The 20420-nt window shown below is 42.3% G+C and overlaps 1 long non-coding RNA gene across 1 annotated transcript; it reads left to right on the plus strand.

Annotated features, from left to right (window-relative positions):
- The first annotated feature begins 1056 nt into the window (after positions 1–1056).
- On the plus strand, positions 1057–5880 carry LOC141729053 (uncharacterized). The gene is made up of 3 exons (XR_012580302.1): positions 1057–1178; positions 2657–2778; positions 5222–5880. It is a non-coding gene; the product is annotated as an uncharacterized LOC141729053 (long non-coding RNA).
- Positions 5881–20420: the final 14540 nt, after the last annotated feature.

Raw genomic sequence — 20420 nt, forward strand, 5'->3', positions numbered from 1 at the left:
TCTGACTCTTCCTTTAATTGCATGGGATAGTCTTACTGAGTACCTATTATAGCCAGGATGAAGAGAGACAGTGAGAAAAAAGCCCAGCCAAGGAAGGCTGGCTCAGGTTCAGTGCTGCTGTCTATTGCTGTCAGTCCTCGGCTGGAACAAGGCATGAAAGGAGACTGCAGACATTTGTCAACTAACAACCCCTCCCCAGCCTAACTCACTTCCCTGTGTGTAACAGCAACTCTGTGCATAATAAAACACCTGCAAGAAAAATCTTTCTGGATCCCACTGGTTTTGCTGGTTTTTTAACCATATTCTTTCAATTCCTGTTATTTTTTAGAAAAGCAAGTTGCTCACAGGGCCCAAAGAAACTAACTGAGCAGCCACATTTAAAGCAATGCATGCACTTTAACACCATTCTAAGTCAGGAGCTGACATCCATGAATTAATTGCCCACAAGGATCACACAAATCATGGAACAGGATGGAATAACACTCTTACAATAGTCATGGTGCCCATCACTGGGCACAGAATGCATGCAGTGTGTCCCTGGCATGCCAGGACTCCTGAGTGCCATATGCTGTCCTGACCTCAGATGGGGGAATACCATCTGGCATAAAAGCCCCACAGTTGGCACTGCAGACTGCAGGCTCCTCTCTCTCCCACCCCATTTCTCACCCTACCCCTCCTGACAATTAGAGGAACAGGAATCCTGCAGGAATGAAGTCAGGCTACAGGAATATTGGATGCCTGAGTCAGAGACTAGGAATGGGGCTGGAAACTCCAGACCTGCCTGACATTTTTCATTGCCTAAAAGCAAAATTGTGACAAATCAGGTTCTCCTGTACCATACACCAGGCAATGAGATCCCTTCCCTGTTCTCCCTACTACACAGTGTCATGTCACAGGTGTGTGCTTCCCTGCTAAAATCTTCCAGGAAACATCATCCCTCTGCCAGGAATGCTTTTCCCTGCAAAGCCCCTGAGCATAGCTTGCTATTCCTGGCTTCTCCTGACCTCCTTTAATTTCTTGACCTTGTTCTGGAACTAGGTGCTGGTCCTCTTTGAACCTCAGCAGACCAAGCAGGCAGGAACCTTCCCATAGCAGTGTTGATTTGCAAAGCCTTTGCTGAGCTGCTGCACTGGGAATCTTCCACCCTGCAGAGATGAGGTCACAGACTTCCTTCCAGGGTAGGTGGCACCAGGAGCTGCCAGCTCTGAGCTAGGACAGTAAAATGGGTGGGGCAGCATTGGAATATGGCACAGGGAGATGCAGACAGAGCCTGTGGAATTAGTGGTATCACTAATTTAACCACCTACATAAGCAAATCAAGTGAATCATCTGCCTTACTGGTCTATCAGGCCTCTAGCACACACATGATACTGGGTATATAATGGGGGACTGGCTCACATGAATTAGATTTTTAAAGTGCTTCTAAATTACATGTTACAATTCAAGTTGCTTAGAGACATGAGCTCAGTTTGGGAGTGGTCCTCCTTCAGATAGAAAATCTCAGCAATTTCTTATTCTGCCTGAACCACTGCATACCAAACTGTTTATTCCTATGAAGAGAATATTTGTCTAAAATTCTAAAACCAAGGAATTGAAGAATAATTTCATTATTCTACTGCTATGACAATTATTCCAATCTACTCTAGTTAGGAATTATGACATATCTACACCCATAATGCTGCTTTTATGTAGAGTTCTGCCAGGCAATTAGCTGTTAGATTCCCCAATGACAAAACTGATGCAAAACTCAGAATCTTTCTACTGACAGATTGCCTGGTAAATTGGTTTATTTGCTTTGGATGCACCACTAAAATCATTCAAATCAGTAACCAATCAGTTCCTGTTACTGTGCACCTGAAAGTGTAGTAGCAAATCTGTCCTGCTACAGCCAAATGACAAATAGCAGGAGAACTGGTGCCAAGGCTGCCTGGTTATTCTGTGTTGAGGCCTGTGGATTCCCACCTGTTCTGTGCAATGCCACTGCTTATATTAAGTCACAGCACAGGCTAAGCACAGCTTGGAACACTGCAAGTGTGGACAACATGTGATATTCAATATGAATTCCCCTCAATTAATTACCATGGTGTACTTTCTTTGACACACACACAAAAATTAGTAGCATATTCTTCAAATTTAGAGATTTGATTTCTCTCTGGCCATTTGTACATGCCATTCTGAGGAAGTAACAAGATAAAGTGCTCACAGTGTTTAACCCCAACAGTTGATATGTCTAAACTTCATGCCAAATCATTTTCTGAAAACCCAAAGTGCTTACACACACTCATGCTGATAGGTGTTTCTCATCTCCTGACAGTTCAGATTAGCTTTTTAAAGGACATTCTTCTACTACCAGGACATACTTCCATGCATTCTGTAACACATTTCAGACTTTAATTTCTGATATCACACACACATAGGCTTTTCTCATTGAAAGCAAACTCCAATGCAAATGTAAAGGAAAAAGAAGAAATCTGAAAGAAAAATAATAATTTGCAACTGCAGAAAAACAGATGAAAATTTTGATAAACATTCTATCCTGGGGAACAGCTCCTTTTATTAATGCATAATCAAATTCCAAAGCCAGAAGTTGATTAGAACAGATTTGTCTCCCCATCAGCTAATGTGTGTTTCCAGAGCTGACCAATTTAATTCATAGGCACAACAAAGCAGGTCCTGATCCAGGGCAGCCCTACCCTTATTTTGCTGTTCCTCAGTGACTCCTTGTCCTATGTCCCTGCTATCCATGCCTGACTGTGATCCTCACTGCTGTACAATGAGGTATGTCTTTTTATGAATTTGTTCTTTTCCTAAACTCATGAAAATCAGATGTGGAAGTGTGTTGCACAGTGTATTCCTCCTTAGAAATGCAAGTCTGATGTGGAGATTGCATGCTGTGCAGATTGCATGCCATAAATCCACCCTCATTAGGCAGCCAATCCAACCCTAATAAGGGAATGGATTCCTTGAAAAGAAGTGGGAAGGACAATGCAAGGTATTAATTTCATGTACCAATATGCATTGGTATGTGCCAATATGTATTCTAATTTCATGGATGCATTTCCTTTTCTGCCATTCAGAGCCTCTGGATGAGCTCAGAGCTATTGATGACTCTAAAAAAATCAGTGGAATGGCCTTTATAAGTACATTTGAGACAAATATTGATGGAAAGAGAGGCCACAATTACATAGGGAAAATGTACATTCAAGTGTATGGTAATTAAAGAGGAATTGAGTGGTTCAGCATAAATTGTAAAACTCAGCACTAAAGAACAGAGAAGTGTACTGTGACCTTTTTTGTAAGATGCTGTTCTTGCATTAAGTGGCTTCTAAATATAGCAGCATTCTGTAGCCAGACTACTTAGATAAACTGGAATGGCAATGCTATTTCATCTAAAAATAGAGAAACACTGCTCCCTCAAAATACCTAGAGCCTGTACCTGTGGTCTCACAAGGCAATCTGCTTGCACACTCATGGAAAGCAGCTGTCCTGTCCTCCACCTCTGTTTGTCAGGATCTGCTCATGGTGATAACTCTCCACTTCACAAAATGGTGTTAAGCCTTGGTCAGAGGCAGGAGATTTGGCCTAATTTCTTCCTTGGCCAAGTGCAGTGAAACACAAACCTCTCTGAGGTGTGCTCTGATCATCAGGCTAACATTTGGCTCTTGGATGAGGGCTGGGGCAAAGGGAATGGTCAGGCTCTGGAAGTACTTGAAGGAAAACCAGGATTCCAAGCTCATTGCACAAGACAGAAAGCACTACACTCATCCTTTTATGTAACAAGAAACAAGGAAGGAACTCATCTTCATGACATGATGACCAACTGTAGGTATGGGAAACAGCTCCATGAACAAGGGGGAAAAAAGATTTAGCTGTCTCACATGTGAGCTGCTAGTTACTGTCAATTAAAATCAAAACAAAAACCCCAACTCAAACCACAGATCTGTCCTCCAAAATTTTAAAAGTCTGGGATTTTTTTCATACATCCAGGTGGAACCTGCATGTTTATTATTAAATTTAATTTGCTTTATCAAGTATTATGTTATTAATTTACTTCACATTCATTTACTTTATCAACTCTGCAGTTCCTGCTGCAAGGTAGCACTCATACAGAAGCCCCAACTTCCATCTCAAATTCCTTCCCAATTTCCTAAGCTATGTGAATAACGACAATGACAGGTATTTCTAAAACATACCTTATATTGTTGTCCACACAAATTGGATTCATTACCCGCTGTACAACAAGCCAATAATTACACACTCAAAAGAGACTTGGATTATTTAGTTCAGAGTTGCACAAGCCTGGCTGCTCAGTGGTATTCCACGAACAAAGTACACCAACTACCAATTTTTTTTACTATTTACACATTTTAGCAAGCAAGGGAATTGGTGTTCATTGGCTACAAGTCACATAGTGCTCTTATTAATTAGTAGTTCATCTTCTATTGGTTAATGATTCCCTCAGTTCTAATGCTAATTAGTCTGCATGCTCAGAGTTTCTCTTCTTTTGGATTATTGTGTTTCTTGGACTGATGATCTATGAGTTGGTGGCCACAGATCTACTCGTGCCAGAGCTACCTTTCAGCCACTTGGAGCTGATTACAGCACAATTTCTCACTTGGCTTTATTAGTTCCTTCCTTATCTTGGGGGTTCTGCTAAACATCCTCACAGCCCCTGAATTCTGCCTTCTTTGTGTCCTCTATGAGTGGTACCTCCTTCTTCCCAAGCTTGGTTAACCTCTCCTAAGTCTGAGATCATTGAAGCATGTCCAGCCCTAAACCTTAACAAGGCAATTCTGCAACAGGTAATTTGTCTTTCTAACACCTGGGCATCACTTAGATCTTGCTAGGTGCTACCTGCTTCATGGATTAAATCTCCTTTCTTGCTATTTAGGCCTGACACTACACAAAGATCAAACATATAAGAACACCCTTGCTTAAAAAAAAAAATTATATATTCCACGTTTTGCATCAATCAGCTGTGAGATTTTTTGAAAAGGTACAGACATCACCAGTCCTATTTTTGAGTTCCTCTTCCCTGAATTGTACAAAACAGTGATGAGGCTACAGAGCCTCATTTCTACTTTTTTCCCTTCCTATGGGCTGCAATGATTGCCTTTCATTCTCAAGATGCTTCCAATTGTTAATACCAAGGGAAGGAGAATTGCTGTTACAAGACTGTAAACAAGGAGACTGATTGAAACCCTGTGTCATCTTTCCACAGACATCACACACAGAACTTTCACCCTCAGCCTCCAAAGCCACCTGAAGACTTTCAGATTGGGCTGTCCTGTTAAACCAGTATCTCTGCTGCTCCTTACCAAAGAGCTTTCTCATGAGTTGACATTCAGTCACCTGAATCTTCAGCTCAAAGAGCTGCCATGCCCTCCCATATCCACAGCAACCCTCACACCAAGGCAGAACATCTCACTCAGATGAACTCCCAAGTGCCAATCAACAGAGGATACAGAAGGAAAGAGCAAGGATTGGCCACAAACCCTGCTGATCCCACATGATTAACTGCCCATTCCAGTTGAAATCTGCAGCAAGTCACAGAACTTTCCTTTTTTCTGGATCATGAAGAGCAGTTGCAATATGGATATTTCTAAGCCTTTCAGGACATGGAGTAGGAAGGTATTTAAACAGGGAGACAAGTCTGTATCAGCTGCTCTTTGAAGCTGGCTATAAAATAAAGTAACACACGGATTCCTACCTGTAAAATGTCTGGAATTCAGTCTGGTTTGAACTCTGTGTGCATATGTGGGTCAGTTCACAAGGCAGGACACTGCAAGGTGTTGGCTGTATCTGAGAAATGTATTGCAGGTCAAAGAGAAAGAAATAAAATGTGCAGGGTGGCCAGGTGGCTGCTGGGAAGTGCTGGCTGAGGGGGCATTAGTGACACTGCAGCATCTCAGAACACAAGGAAATGTTTTCTAAAATCACCTGTTTCAGCTAGGAAGGAGGAAGGAAAGGGAACTGTTTGATTTTCAGTCTGCTGTTCTTGCAAGATCTCATTCTGCTTGTTCACTTTTAACTGTGGTCTACTTCAGAGTACAGAAAGAGTAAATATAATCAGCTATAGATGGGACTCCTGCAGCTCAGAAACCTGCTATTGCCTGCAGCACAGCTAAAGGCATGGAAAATTCAGCTGAGATGTGAGATTTTATGATTGCGTTAATCAAAGTGCCACTGAAGACACACACTCCGTGAGTGGGCTGGAATGGAACCATTCACAGCTGATTGCAGGAGGGGAGGAGCGCAGGTACAAATTACAGCAAACACGGCTCTGCTGATGCATGGAGGGGCTGTGCCCTTGCTGGGCCAGCAGGTGACTGCTCCCCTTCCCTTTTTGTACAGAGGGACAAACAGATCATAGGTACCCACAAGATGGGCTTCTTTAAACTCAAACTATGCCTGATAACACAATTAGAACTTCTGATTTTTCATAGGCAAAAATATTTTTTCAATGTTCTTACACTGAACAATGCTTTTACAAAAAAAAATATGTTTTTTTAAATGAAATCAAAGAAGAGTATGAAAGGATGCCATAATGAAGCATCCAATCTAAGAACTCTAGTTGTGCTTCATTTTCCAAGATTAATTGTCAAAAACTTCTAGGATCCTGCAAGAAGAAACAACTTTTTGGGTTTTTATAATACTAGATCAAGTTTTCTTTCTTAACAAATCCTTTCCTGAAAAGAAGAGTGTTTTTTCCTCTTCTTCTCTTTAATTAGTCCGTTAGACAAAAGCAGTATTAGCTAGACTCTGTCACAATTACCCACATTCGGTAGCTAATTACTCCTTGAATAGTCTTAAGGCTAGCAGCGATTTCAGTCCAATTGGCAGCCCGGGGCCCCCAGGAGCTGTTCCAGCAGCCAAGAATAGCTGGAACAAGGGGGCGGGCCAGCCGTGACCCCTTCTCCTCAGCCACAACCTAACGTAGCTGCAATGCCAAAGGCAAGAGTAACACAGAGATGAAAATATTCCCGAGTGGCTAAACGTGCTCTCTTTATAGCCTTTTTAAACTAATGGAGTGGCATAAAGGGACTACGGGGAAATAGAAAATAGGACCTTTTAAATGCTAAAGCATTGGCAGGACTACTAATGATTTTTCAATTTTGCAATGTTCCATTAAAACAACGGTACTAAACACTTATATGGGATCAAATTCTGACACGAGAGTTTGATTCTAGGGCAATTTTATTCACTGATGCCTCATATTGCAACAATTTACATCACTGCAATATGGGTGTCAAGACGATAAAAAACGCTGACTTGATTTAGTAACACTTCACATGCATTTTACACAGGTAGAAATTACTTCACAAGGGACACAGCAACGTCTGTGATTTCAGTAAAATTATTCCTGCTGTACACTTGTGTGACACCAGTGGAAGACTAAAATTAACATCAAAATTTAAATGAGGGCCTCAGTTTTAAATACACTCCTAATTCAGATTCTATTCCACAACTGCAAAGAGCATCTCTCTGCAAATTCAGCAGCACTGTGCTTGTAAAGAGCCAGGAATTCCTTTTAAAAAACTTCACCCATTTATAAGGCATCCCTTTCCACTACATTCTTGAAATTTAACCTTTAGCTTGCCACTGCTGATGAGCAAATTGTTAGGAGTACCTGGATGTGGCAGCATTGCAGAGGCTGACAAAGATGGACACAACAGCAACAGCTCAGCTGCCAGCAGCACAAGGCTGTAAATTTGGACAGACATTGCCTTTGGCAGCAGGATTGACTTAAGATACCTCCAACAAATTTTCCTTCCTTGCTGCCTGTCCTGTTCCCTCAAGGGCCATATGATTTTTAACAACACAACTTATCTGTAAGGGCACCCTGTGAATCAGGCTCAGGGAATTTAGCAAGTATTAGAGAATTTTTTTTTTTTAAAAAGCATTATTAGTCAGCTTAACCTGAATCAGTTCCCAAACATAAACACATACAGCTGTGTTGGCACAGCTGAAAGGGTTTCAGGAACAAGCAGCTGGCAGTTGAGGTGGGTCCTGGCAATGCCTGGAAACAGGCTGCTGCTGCTGGCAAAAGTGTGCATGGAACAATACATTCACTGCTGGCATTGCTTACCTGCATGTGCACTGGCCACTTACAGGGCTGTTGTCCACAGCTTTAAGTACTGCAGGAAGTTGAGGCAGCAGAAATCCTTTAGCAGTGTTTGGGAGGGAATCTGCCTGCATTTCTGGGAGCAGAGCAGGGATTGGAGAAGCAGCAGTGTTCCTAGCACCTGACTGCAAATCACCAGCCTAAAGGAAAACAAAAATAAGGCATCAAATTTGGGTTGCAGTGAAGTGCAAACCTTGACTCTCCTGACTACCCTTAGCAAAAGGTATTCCTCAGCTCAGCTGTTCAATGGGAATTCTATTAAAACCTTGTCCAAAGCACTACACAAAATCACAAAATCCTCTCTGGCTTTAAAATCCAGAAGGATCCCCATGATAACTCTGTGGTGGTCTGATTCAAGATTTCCTGCCAGTTGTGCCCCGTGAACATCAGAGCCCAAGACCTGAAGAACAGACAAGAGCAGTAGATTCTGAAGAGATAAAATTACATCCTAAAATGGTCTTGGTCATAGATTAGATAGTAGGAGAGATGGATTGTAGGCCAGACAGAACAGCTACTGTAGGAAAATACCAAAAAAAAATTAAAAAAAGAATATAGAGAAAGATGGTCCAACAGGTTGTCCAAAGGTGTCTGTGGACTCTCCATCCTTCAAAACTCCACAAGATAAAGCCTCAGCTAATGTGATCTCAAATGGCCCTGCTTTAGTCAGAGATTGACCAAGTGACCTCCAGGATGCCTTCAAATTAAATTATTCTGCAATTCTGTCACCAAGGAGTCCCATGGGCATGACTGATGAGGCTCTAAGAAGTTCAACTAGGTAATAGTTTAGGAACAATCCCAAAAAGTGGTCCAAAAAAAGCAACGCCTCAATCCTTTTTATCACTTATCCATTTCCTCAAGCTCTTAAGGTTACAAAAAAAAAAAAAAAAAAACCCTTATTTTTAACTTTAATTCCCCACTAAATTATGACAGGTAAGCACTTGATAGTAACAGGTGGTTTGGAGAAGCTCAGTGTTTAGAAGCAACACCAGAAGGGTGAAGAGTTCTGTTCAATTTCAGTTTTGATAGTAGCAAAGGTTTTTAGCCTCTTTCCTGACAATGCAGCTCACATGTCTTTTCCCACCTCTCATTCCAAATGCTTTGGAAATTAAGGAAACACCCATAGCTCTGTCACTGCTAGTAGTTGCATCAGAGCAGTGAGGGAAACAGCAGCTTGTTTATAGCACAGGAAATGCTCTCACTCTTTCTTAGCAACTCTTACAAGAGTAGAGAGCTTATGGGAAGCCTTGACATTAGGGAAGCTTAAGTGCAATTCAGGAAAATTTGAGAAGGATAAGGATAAGAAAAAAAGCCTTATCTTTCCAAATCAAAAAGAAGTTGCAGTTGAGATGGCCACCATACACAGAGTATCACTGTACAACTTCAGAAATTTTTAAGCATTCTGCCATACACAGTAACACCACACCTCATCAAAGGGCTTCTGGTGTCTGCCCACACAGAGCAACATCCTGCCACCTCAGAAGGCTGCTGGCATCTGCTCATCTCATTCTTGAGCCCAGCCTTTTATCCCCTCCTGCTGATGCCCTGCACCTGTGTGCCCTCTGCTCCCTTTGCTGGTTGGGCAGTGCCCTGGCCTCTCGTTACCTTCAGTGCTGCTCACCTGCTGCTCACAGCTGTGGCCCATTGGGGATGAGGCTCTGCTGCAGTCCCACTCCCAATCACCACAAACTGTCTACAAAGAAAAGAAGTAAAATAAATACTTTATAAGAACAATATTATTATTTTCTGTAAGGCTGGATGACTTTAAGAGACTTGCTCAGGAAATCAGAATGTGGTTTTGCCTTGCATTAGAGCCTTTCCAAGCACTTTTTGTTTGGGGGAATTCCTTTCCTATCATCTGTGGACAAAGCCTAAGTTAGGTGTGTCATTATCATTGCTGTGCAATGAGATCTAAGCACACTGGGAGTTAACAGCATAGCAATTATAATAATTGTATATAATTACAAATTGTGTAAAATGTTTCTGTGCATTTTGCCTCACTAGTGCAATGTGAGAGCTATGGGGTTTTTAGAGATTTCTATCTAAAAAAGGCTAATTAGACCTACACAAAACCTCTACACATGACATGTTAAAAGTATACCAAAAATCCCTTGGTATATTCCTCAGTCACATCCCACTAATCTCTCCCATATTGTCCATGTCCCAAATGGAAGAGTAAACTGTCAATGTATTTTTTAAATATCCTGTATATTTGGAATTCTGATAAAGGCCCAACATGTGTGAGTTTTCCCACTATTCTCTCCCATATTGTCCTTGTCCCAAATGGAAGAGTAAACTGTCAATGTATTTTTTAAATATCCTGTATATTTGGAATTCTGATAAAGGCCCAACATGTGTGAGTTTTCTTTTTGGGAATCTTCACATCTTCTGTTCTAATGTAATGTTGCACCAAGGCCTGTGACCAAGCTCAGTTCACAAGTGGCCTCAAAAAATTTGAATTCTAGTCCTCCCTGTACTTTTGCCTTTTCTATGCAAAGAGCAATCACACTTAGGAGTTTAGGATAGCATTCATGGGAAGGACACCAAAAAGGCAGAGGAAAATTCCAACTTTCCAACTCTTAGAGTGTGATGTTACATAAATTTGCCATTATTTTACAGGAAAATGCACCAGGAGAAATCCCATACATGGAGGGTTTGTTGGTTTTTTTTTTCACTAGTCTGATTCCCATCTGGTTTACCCCAAAATTAACAGGCCCTATCATTCAAGGAGATTGCATTCTCTTGGAGTATTGAGCCATACTCAATAATCTTCAGCAATTCCTTTACTTGAGAATTTGCAGTCAGTCCTGAAAGCATCCACAGCAGCCTGCCTAAAAGAGTTCCCCTATAAGGCCTGCTGCTCAGCAGCTGGATCCATTCCTGGAATCACAAACAGCACAGCAGGTCTTTCTCTTGCAGGTAGAAGTCAAATATGTAAATCACTTTTTGGCTTAAGTATTCTCATATGCAGCAAAGTGCTATGTATCATGAGCCCCTAACTTGGTATATTTCAGCAACTATCCCTTGCAAGTGTTTTCTGTTGATGAGCTTTTTGCAAAATTCAACCCCAAAGGATGTTTCAAGTTCTTGTATATCTTTAGTACTTGCACATAATGTAAAGTGATTGCAGCTAAAATGGCACTGCTGGTGCAGATTCCCTCAGAATGGTCTGGAGTCCAACCTGTGTCTGTCTGGAGCGAGAGGTGGGAGTGCTTTGCAGGAGTTGCATTGTGTTGTGCTGCCAGGTTATTCCTGCACAGGAAACTGGGTTAGAAATACCAATCTCTCAGTACAGTCTGGTCCCATCTGGAGAACAAACACAAGCTTTTAAGAGGTAATAGTGGTAGAAGTAGTAGTAATGGAAGAATGCTAAAGATGCTCCAGTTGTGCAAAGACTGATTTTGAAAAGTTCACCAAAATGTATGCAGGGAGGTAAAATGGCTCTTCAACTTCTAAAAGGCAACTTCTGCATTCTCCCACAGTGCTAGCTTAGTAGAATAACAGCTCTACAAACTCAGACCTGCATAATGGGAATTCCTGTTTAATTGGGGTGTGCAATGTTTACAGTAGATGGGTATTTTATTTATTGATTACTGATTCCAATTTTTAGGGATGTTGTACCTGTAAAAGTTTCATTAGCATCACTCTCTCAGTTAGGAGGAAATTTTTATTAACAATGATACCAGCACCACTGGTATAGATGTAGTCATACAAGGACAAATCTGACATACAGCCCCCAGTGCATGCTGTACTTTTCAAGTGTTCTTCTATCCATATGAGTGCATCTACTTCAGGATATCTTTTCCTAGTGTGAAAGAGGTACAGATATGCTCTTACCTCAAGTTTGTTAATACTCCTTTCAGTTCATTCCACACTGCCATCATACCCTTTTGCCAGGTCTGCTGGAAATTCTCTGATCCAATTGTTTTCATAGACTGGGTAGTTTGAAGGAAAAAAAAAACCAAAACAAAAACCAACCAGTGGTAGTGCCAGCTGTCATAATTCCTGCTACTCTTCAGTTAAATCAGTTCCATAAGCTGGCCTAGCAAGCACCCACAAAACTGCTGCTCCAGCCCAGGAAAGGCTGCAGTACAGAAAAAGGTAGCCAGGGTGGTTTGAACAATGCTAAGCAGTGCTGTCATTGAATGTTGCACTGCAGTCACTCACAACTCCCGGCCAAAGACTGACAATGGTGCAGTGACAAAAATAAGCTAATAAGTTCTAATGAAATTTAAATGAAAATTAACAAAATCCCAACAGAAATCTTACAGGACCTCAGCCAATTTTATATCCAAATTGGTAAAACCTGCATATGCTTACTGATGGATTCAGCCCTCCAGCTTAGGAGATCTCAAAAATCATTGGGTTCACTCTATAATGTTCTGGTTTGCTATTTTTACTTCCCACAACTATTGTCATGACAATTCAGCTTCAGAATGAAATGCCAAGTATTCATAATATGGCATAGAAGCTACATGTTTTAAAGATGAAACATGGTGGGACACACAAAATCAAATCCTTTTTCTTTCACAACATGGGCCCAAACCTAACCAAATAATTTCAACAATTATGTTTCTAACTATCACTATGACTCATTTTTTTTCCCACCTCATTATTTACATTTACACATGAGTACACTCAAAATTTCTATACAAATCATATTCTGGAACATTTCTGTACTTGCCTGAGGTGTAAAATATAATGTGAATTTGCGACTTTCCCCTCCTTTCCCTCTGAGGAAAAAATTGTCAGTCTATTTACAGCTAATCAGCTATAGACATGCTTTGACTTTAAACAGATTTTTCTAAGGTCTATGCAGGGTTTATAGCATATTAGGGTGGTAGGCTATCATTCTGTGTGATTGTAAATAGCTTGAAGAAATAATTTTGTCCCAGGAGAGGTCCTATCAGATGAGATACTGTCTGTTTGGACCACTCTAACTTTGTGCTGGATCAAGCATAATTTATCCTGCTCAACTGACAGAAAGCTGGCATAAACCCTGAATAAACAATGTAACATATGCTCTGGCTCATTTGGTAAAAATGCAGTCGTGTGCTCACACCAATACAGATCAAATTTCAACTGCCAGGAAATCCCACATTCACAAATTTTATATGACTTGCTGCAGAACCACAGCCTTACACTGCTTTATTTTCTTCTACATATTAATTAGGTTTTAATTACTTTGTGGTGGTCACAAATAAAGAATAAATAAGGAATACAGGTATTTGAAAAAATAAAATAAAAAATATTTGAAAATTTCCCTGATAATTATCCTGTGGAATGAGTCTACTGTAGCATAATGGTTCCTCAAGTAGGGTAAATCATGATTTCCAGAGAGTCCCAATGTCCCTTCCATAACACTGGTACATGATTGTGCACCTTTGTGGGCTGTACAGAAATGAACTCACAGCAAAGCAGGCTGTAACATCCCTCAGCAATAAAGATGCTGGGCTGGCAGTGTATCTGCACCACTGGAGACAAACTCGTGTTCTTTTGGGCTACTTTTCACCTCTTTGCAGCCATGAACAGCACGGGAATAGAGGAAACAGGTTACTCTGGCTTCCAACAGCTCCAAGTCCTGCACAGGCTCTGTGCTGTTTCTGAGATTTCCTGTGCACCTCTGCAAATTTGAATCCCTTTTCAGCACAAATTCATACAAGTGCAAGGTTGCTGTTACCATTGGAGGAAAACTTTAGGCTCTGAGATGACTTCAAGTCTGCATCAAACACAGATTTTAACAGCAAAGTTCCCAAATCCTTACCTGTGTTAAAGACAACCTCAATGACTCTCTCCAGGCTTTGTTTCTGTCTAATGTCTGTCCAGCTTGCAATTCTAAAAATCTGATTGTTAAATTCTAATATTGCATTGCCTCTTTGGAACATGGATTTCTCACTCAGTTTCAGCCTAGTCCTGGTCAGTACTCAAAATCCAAAGGAAGACACAGGGGTACAGAGATAACAGATGGATATACACACATCAAGCCTGCTTTTCTGGTGTTTTGTGTTTTCATTAGTCACACACAGGCCTGCCAGGTGATTGCAGAACACAGGACAAGGGCTCCTATTTTAATCTCTTAGTATTATTTACTTACTTGCAAAAAGGTTTAATAACCAATGAACTTAAAGCTATCTCGAGTATCTCACTTGTGAATTAGAAACTGAATCTAGCCTCATATATTCTCATAAATATTTCTCGAGAAAACATAACAAAACACAAAAATTATGTTGTTCTTCTTTCCAGTTGTCCTTCAAATCTTTAAATACTTAATGTACTTATTTTATGCACATAATTACACTCCTCTCATCACAGGATCTAGATTACTCCTAAAAGAATATGGCTGTGTCTTCTCAAATAAGGTTTGTGTATATCAACTACCATAGGAAGTACTCCTACCCCAGAAGAAATATAAGCCCAGTTCTGAATGTCTTGAGGAATTTGGTGACACCTATGTCAACACCACTATTTTGCAGTGCCAACTACTGCAAGGACAAACTGGAGCCTTGCTCAGAACCAGTGGCATTGCTTGCAGTGAATTAGCAGTTGTTAACATACTTGGGTTAACCTCATTTACCTTCTCCTGACATTATTCTAGGAGCAAGTCCCAGACAATGTGAGAGCTGCAGAGGAGAATCAGCCATTGTTCTCAGCCAGTGCTGAAACAGAGCATGGGTTTGGCAGGCAGGACAACACGTCCTTTTATGCTATCAACAGTTTACACTCATTTGTAGCCAGCTTCACTTTGCACCTCCGCTTGAGAAACTGAAAGTGAGGACTCTGACAAGGTTTGGATCTTGTAAACTTTCTGTTAGGAGTTGGTTTTAGCTGACTCACACTTTTGGGAAGCATCCATGCTTTTGAAAAGAAATCAGGAAGACTAAAATTAGAATGACTACGTGTATTCAGATGAGGCCATTTTAGGGAGCAGTTTATGGCTGACAGATAGGGTGGTTTGGTGCTAGGAAAATGGTTTGGAACCACCATGCCTGTATGTTATGAGGCTTTTATAAACCTGTGCTGTTTATTCTTTAACAAGCTTTATGTTAGATGGCCATAAATTTCAGCTTTATGGTGCCAGAATCATTGTAAGGTTTCCAAAGGGTTGATTGCTTTTATAGATGGCATGTCAAATTAAACATAAATCTTGGTGTGTGCTTTTCTGTGATCACAGGGTGCTGTTACAGCTGCTCTCACAGGTTAGTTGCTTTAATTGTCTTCAAAAATTCTGAAAATGGCATGATGGCCATTTCTTTATTATTAAGTGAACAAAAATGTCTAAACAAACAACTTAATTAACATGTAAAACATTTCAAAGGAAATGTTTAAGAGCAAGGCTATCAAATCTCCTGTCAGCTAGCAACACCCTGGCTTTTAACTACCTAGGGGAGTTTGGCAGACCAAAGCCAAAGTGAAATCTGTGAAAATAAACTCTATAAATGCACTGTCATAACTTTTATGTGCTACACTACACAAGTTATTGCTCAGGGACCTTGTAATTAATCTTTACAGAATTTGTATCTGCACATAAACTTTAGATGCTGGAAACACTTTGTTGCCCTTCTAGCAAGTGCCTTATTCCCTCCTTTTTCCTCATGCCAGAGTTTCTTATCCTTTGTTCCTGTAGTACCTGCTGCAAGTTTGGAATTTGGTGTTGCTCTTGTGCCTCTCCACAGCAATGGCACTGGGAATGACATACAGTTCCTTGCTACCTGTAGCAGAGGCTTTGCTCAGCCTCCTACCTGGCCCTTCCATCCTCTGAGTACCTGCAAAACTGGAGAAAGAGGATTTGTTGATCTGAGATTTCAAAGAAAAATGTTGTCAGGCTTGTCCCTGATAAAGGTCCCAGTTTGCAAACTGAAACACAAAGGCTGTGCTGTCTAAGAAATGAAAAGGTGTCGTGTTCCAGTGCAGGAATGTCCTCAGCCAGTGAAAAGGTTTTGTAGACTCTGTGACAGGACCATGTACCAGTGAATGTGAATCCTAAAAACAGAAATTACCCAGAAAAATTAACTTTATTCATCAAACCAATCAAAATTCTGGCTGTGCAAGAAGTTAATATTTTATTAGAAAGAGGGAAAGGCTACTGATGAGCTGCTGATGTGTGATCCTACCTGATACACAAAACCTGACTGTATTCCTCAACTTCCTCCCCTTTCTTCATCAAAAATAGACAAATACAAAGGGCAAACCCTGAAACAAACATGGACTTTGCCACAGAGGACTTCAGCAATTCACTCCTTGCTAGGACTGCTTGCCAAAGAACAGCAGCTGCATGTGTGCAGTTTCCACACACACCCCTCCCAAAAAGGAGAAGGGAAAAAAAAAAAAAAAAAACCCAAATAAAAAAAAAGACAAGGACAGACTGACTTTTGGTGACTTTGAACCCTGACAGGCTTTGTCCAATGAAGAGGTCTGATTATCATGACAACTCTATCTCGATCTATTTGCCACTACGTGTGAATGATGCAGTTCTAGATTCTGCCAGCACACAAAAGCAAAGGCACCTGAGAGTATGAATGGTGCCTATTTAAAATATATAGGTCACTACTGTGACACATTTCCCCTTGGCTGTGTATTTACCATTCTCCCTCCACCACAATGAGCAGGACTTGGAGATGGAAGAGAGGCCATAAACTTGTGTGTAAGCTCACATGGCTTTTGCCCTTTACAGAAGCTGATCTCTCCAGGAAAAACCAACACTGTAACAGATAGGGCTGAAAAAAATGGATGTTGGCTTGGGTTCCTTCACTTTGATCCTATGGAACATATCAACACAACAGCATTTTACAAGGACAACCCCAAAAGAGAGTTAAAATTAAAAACACCATTTGTAAAAAGTAAGAAATAACAGTTGATTTGTTACCAGTGAAAAACTGAGCTCCAGACCAGTAAGTCTGAAGAATATTAACCCTCTCCTAGCCCAAACCTGCACAGTGGGCCAATTTTGTTATGTGACTCTTCATACTGCATTTTCAACTTTTTTAATGAAATTCCTGAACAATTCGGCAGCCCTTCATTGTAAGACATGACATCAAATGATTTTTCATAGGTCTACCTAGTAGAAGTTGAAATAAATATGTGCAAAGGAATTCAGGCAGGTAGTATTTGAAATAAGACCTCAAGCATTGCATTGACCTCATCAGTGTTTCCAAGCTGTATCAGCTTAAAACAAAATGGTTGGTGCATCCCACACATTAACTGGGTTTAAAAATACCCCAGATCAATGGAGCTGATTGATTGTTCTGTGACTCCAAATTTACTGAGAAATCCCTGCATTCCCTCACACACAGTCCACCTCCTAATCCATCCTGTGGCCTTGTCCTGGCACAGTAAGAGATGTCTCTTCAGCTTCAAAATCAATGGAAATAGGCTTCAGCCATGAGAGGGGTTGGCAGCAGAGCTCAGTTTCTGTCCTGGGCTCTCCTTGTGCTCTTCCCTGAGTTCTTTTCTTTCCAGAGGCTGTAATGAGCAGTGTTTGAAAAGTAAAAGTGAGCAGCATCATTCTGTGTCAGGGCATTCACCTCCTAATGGATAAGTTACCCAGAATATGAAGCAGAACAAGGTGAGACTGAGTGTGAATGCAGTGATGAGTTATTCACTTTCTAGGTGTACTCTGAATTTTCTCAGGGGAAAAAAAAAACCCAATCAAATTAAGCAACTACTCAAGAACAACTACAGCTATAGCATCTGTAATTAGAAATTTCTTTCAGACATTTTTTCAGGGCTTGTTAAGCACTTCATGGGAAACTGTCACATGTAAATATTATTACTGTTATGGATTTGATCTGAAGAGCAATGAATGAACTAGCTGTGTGTGGATCTCAGAATTTGAAACATTATCTGTGGGTTTTTCCCCACAGAGCCCAACTTTCACTCCTTTAATCCTATTCCTGCAATTCCATACATTAGCTATACCTGAGCTTCCCAATCACAGATCAGGATCTACAACAGCTGGCGGTCAATCAGATCAAAATAAAATATTTATCACCCTGAATAACCACTGAGGAGCAGAGGGAAAGAACAGCAGAATGCTGACAGACTTCTGGAGACATTTATCAGTTGTGTAACTCTTCCACTGTGCAGGACAGACTTCTCATCTTGGCAAACCAGTCAGGCAAGGAAGAAACGCTGGGAAAAGTCACAGTGGAGAAACTTTCCTGGCATTTTTCTTTGGCAGGTCAAGCTAACAGCGCTGTAACATTGGAGAGGTTTGGAAATGGACTAATCCAGATTTATTTAGCGTTTGCCTATTTTCTACTGCTTCAATTCTTGCAAGTACAACTCTGCTAAACGTGGTCTTTTAAATTATTTTGTGTCCTTAGGGCGGGTTCCTGAAATTCCTCTTGGTTTCCAGCTCTTATCTAGGGATCAAAAAGAGCCACCGTGGCTCACAGAACTAAGCCAAGGTGCCCCAGCCAAGCCCAGGCAGCAATATAATCTCTAAAGAAGGCATCCAGAACAGGAAAAAATGAAGATAAAAAGGAACTATTGCAGTTGCCACACTGATTTTTTTTAAAGTATTCCTGCCAGGATTTGCCACACCACCACATTCATGCAGTGGGAAACCACTGGTTTGCAAAGAAACATGTAGAACGATTTAGCCACTCTGGGTGGATTTAGAGGCAAGATCTTTCTAGGAAGATGGGTGAAAGTACTTCACACCTCTTACCATTTGTTTTTGTTTTCTGAAATAAAAAAAATACAAAGGAAGTTAAAAGAACACTTTAAGATGATGTGGAAAAATCTGTATTAAACTTAGGAGCGAAGGAAATCCAGAGATAAGACTGTGTCTTTTTCTGATCTGCACCATAGCTGTGCCCAGACAATTTACACGTTATAATTCTGTAATAAAAACTGCTGTTAACCACAATCAAGCTGTGACTTGCTCAGATAAAAGGACTTTCTTAATAGTGTTTACTTAGACATGTAATAAATAGAGCCAGCCAGGTTAAGGAGAATAGTGATAAGTATTTTAATTGCAAGTCTTTAACTAGCAAGAACTTTATCCTGTTTCCTCACAGAGGTAGTCATTACCGAACCGGCTCAGAGGGCAGAAGATTAAACACCTAATCATTATATAGGGTGTTGAAAACTCGGCCCTTCATGAAAATGCCAAGTATCCTTAATGTTATTTCACACTGGGTTTAATCCCCCGTGCTGTCTTCCCAGCTTTGTGAAAACATTTGAGTTACATGACTGTGAATTACTCCCAGAGCTGGTATTGGGCAGGGATGGAGTTACGCGGGGTACCAGCGTTTCTCAAGCCGGAGGTACTCCCTGCACAGCATTCCAGCCGAGCCAGGCTCACATTGCCCGAGCCCTGGTGCACATCCATGGAGGGGCTCTGCTGTATTACCCGATGGGATGGTCCGTGCTGCTTGGGAACACCTTCACCAAGTGAGAAGGTGCACAAGGGCTCCATTCTGCTCCCAGGTCTTTGCCTTCTCTGCAGGTGTGCTCCTGACACAAGCTACAGCACCATCTCTAACCTCTGGAAATAACAAAACCTTGAAGTAGTCTTTCTCCTTACGTAACCGAGCAAGCAACTGAGGAGCACGGGTGGTACGTAACGAGGTATGGGAGAGCCATCTATGTGCTGCCAGTGATACATTTCACAGCACGGGAGGCCATCCTACTGCACCAGCCCTATGCCAGCAAGCACCCCATTTTCTGACAGCCAGAAATGGAAGAGCACATTCACCCTAAGCACCGAGCAGCCCCCAGAGCAGCCTCCGCCTCACAACCCGGCCCTGTACCACCGGAGCGGGCAGCGCCGCCGCCTCACAGCCCTGCGCGGGCAGACGTGTCGCTCACTCGCCAGCTGCCCGGCGGGCCCCACACGACGTGGCAGCACCGCGGCGGCTCAACGCCGCAACGCCGCGCCGGCCGGCCTTCGAGCCTCTCGCCGGTGGCGGGGACGGGCGTCCGCGGCTATCGCGGCGCCCTCAGACCCCGCCGCGGCTCCCGGCACTTTTCCCGCCCTCAGCCGTGAGGCGACGGCGCGAGCGACCCCCCCACCCCGCGCGCGCCGCTCCCGCCAACGCCACCTGGGCGCGCGGGGGCGATGGGGGGGGGGGGGGGGGGGGGGGTGAACGGCGAATGGCGGGGGGGGGGGGGGGAGTTGGGGGGCGGACGCATGCGCGCTGGGGGTGGCCGCGGCGCCTCTCGCGCGAGCGGCGCGCGCGCGCCGTTGGGCCGGGCGCGGGGCGTGCCCGCGTCCCGATTCGCCGGCGGGGGGCGCGAGGCGGGCGGGGGCGGGGCCGGCTCGGGGAGGCGGCCAATGGGATGCGGGAGGGGC

The sequence above is a fragment of the Zonotrichia albicollis genome, chromosome 5, assembly GCF_047830755.1.
Source record: "Zonotrichia albicollis isolate bZonAlb1 chromosome 5, bZonAlb1.hap1, whole genome shotgun sequence".
Classification (NCBI taxonomy): Eukaryota; Metazoa; Chordata; class Aves; order Passeriformes; family Passerellidae; genus Zonotrichia; species Zonotrichia albicollis.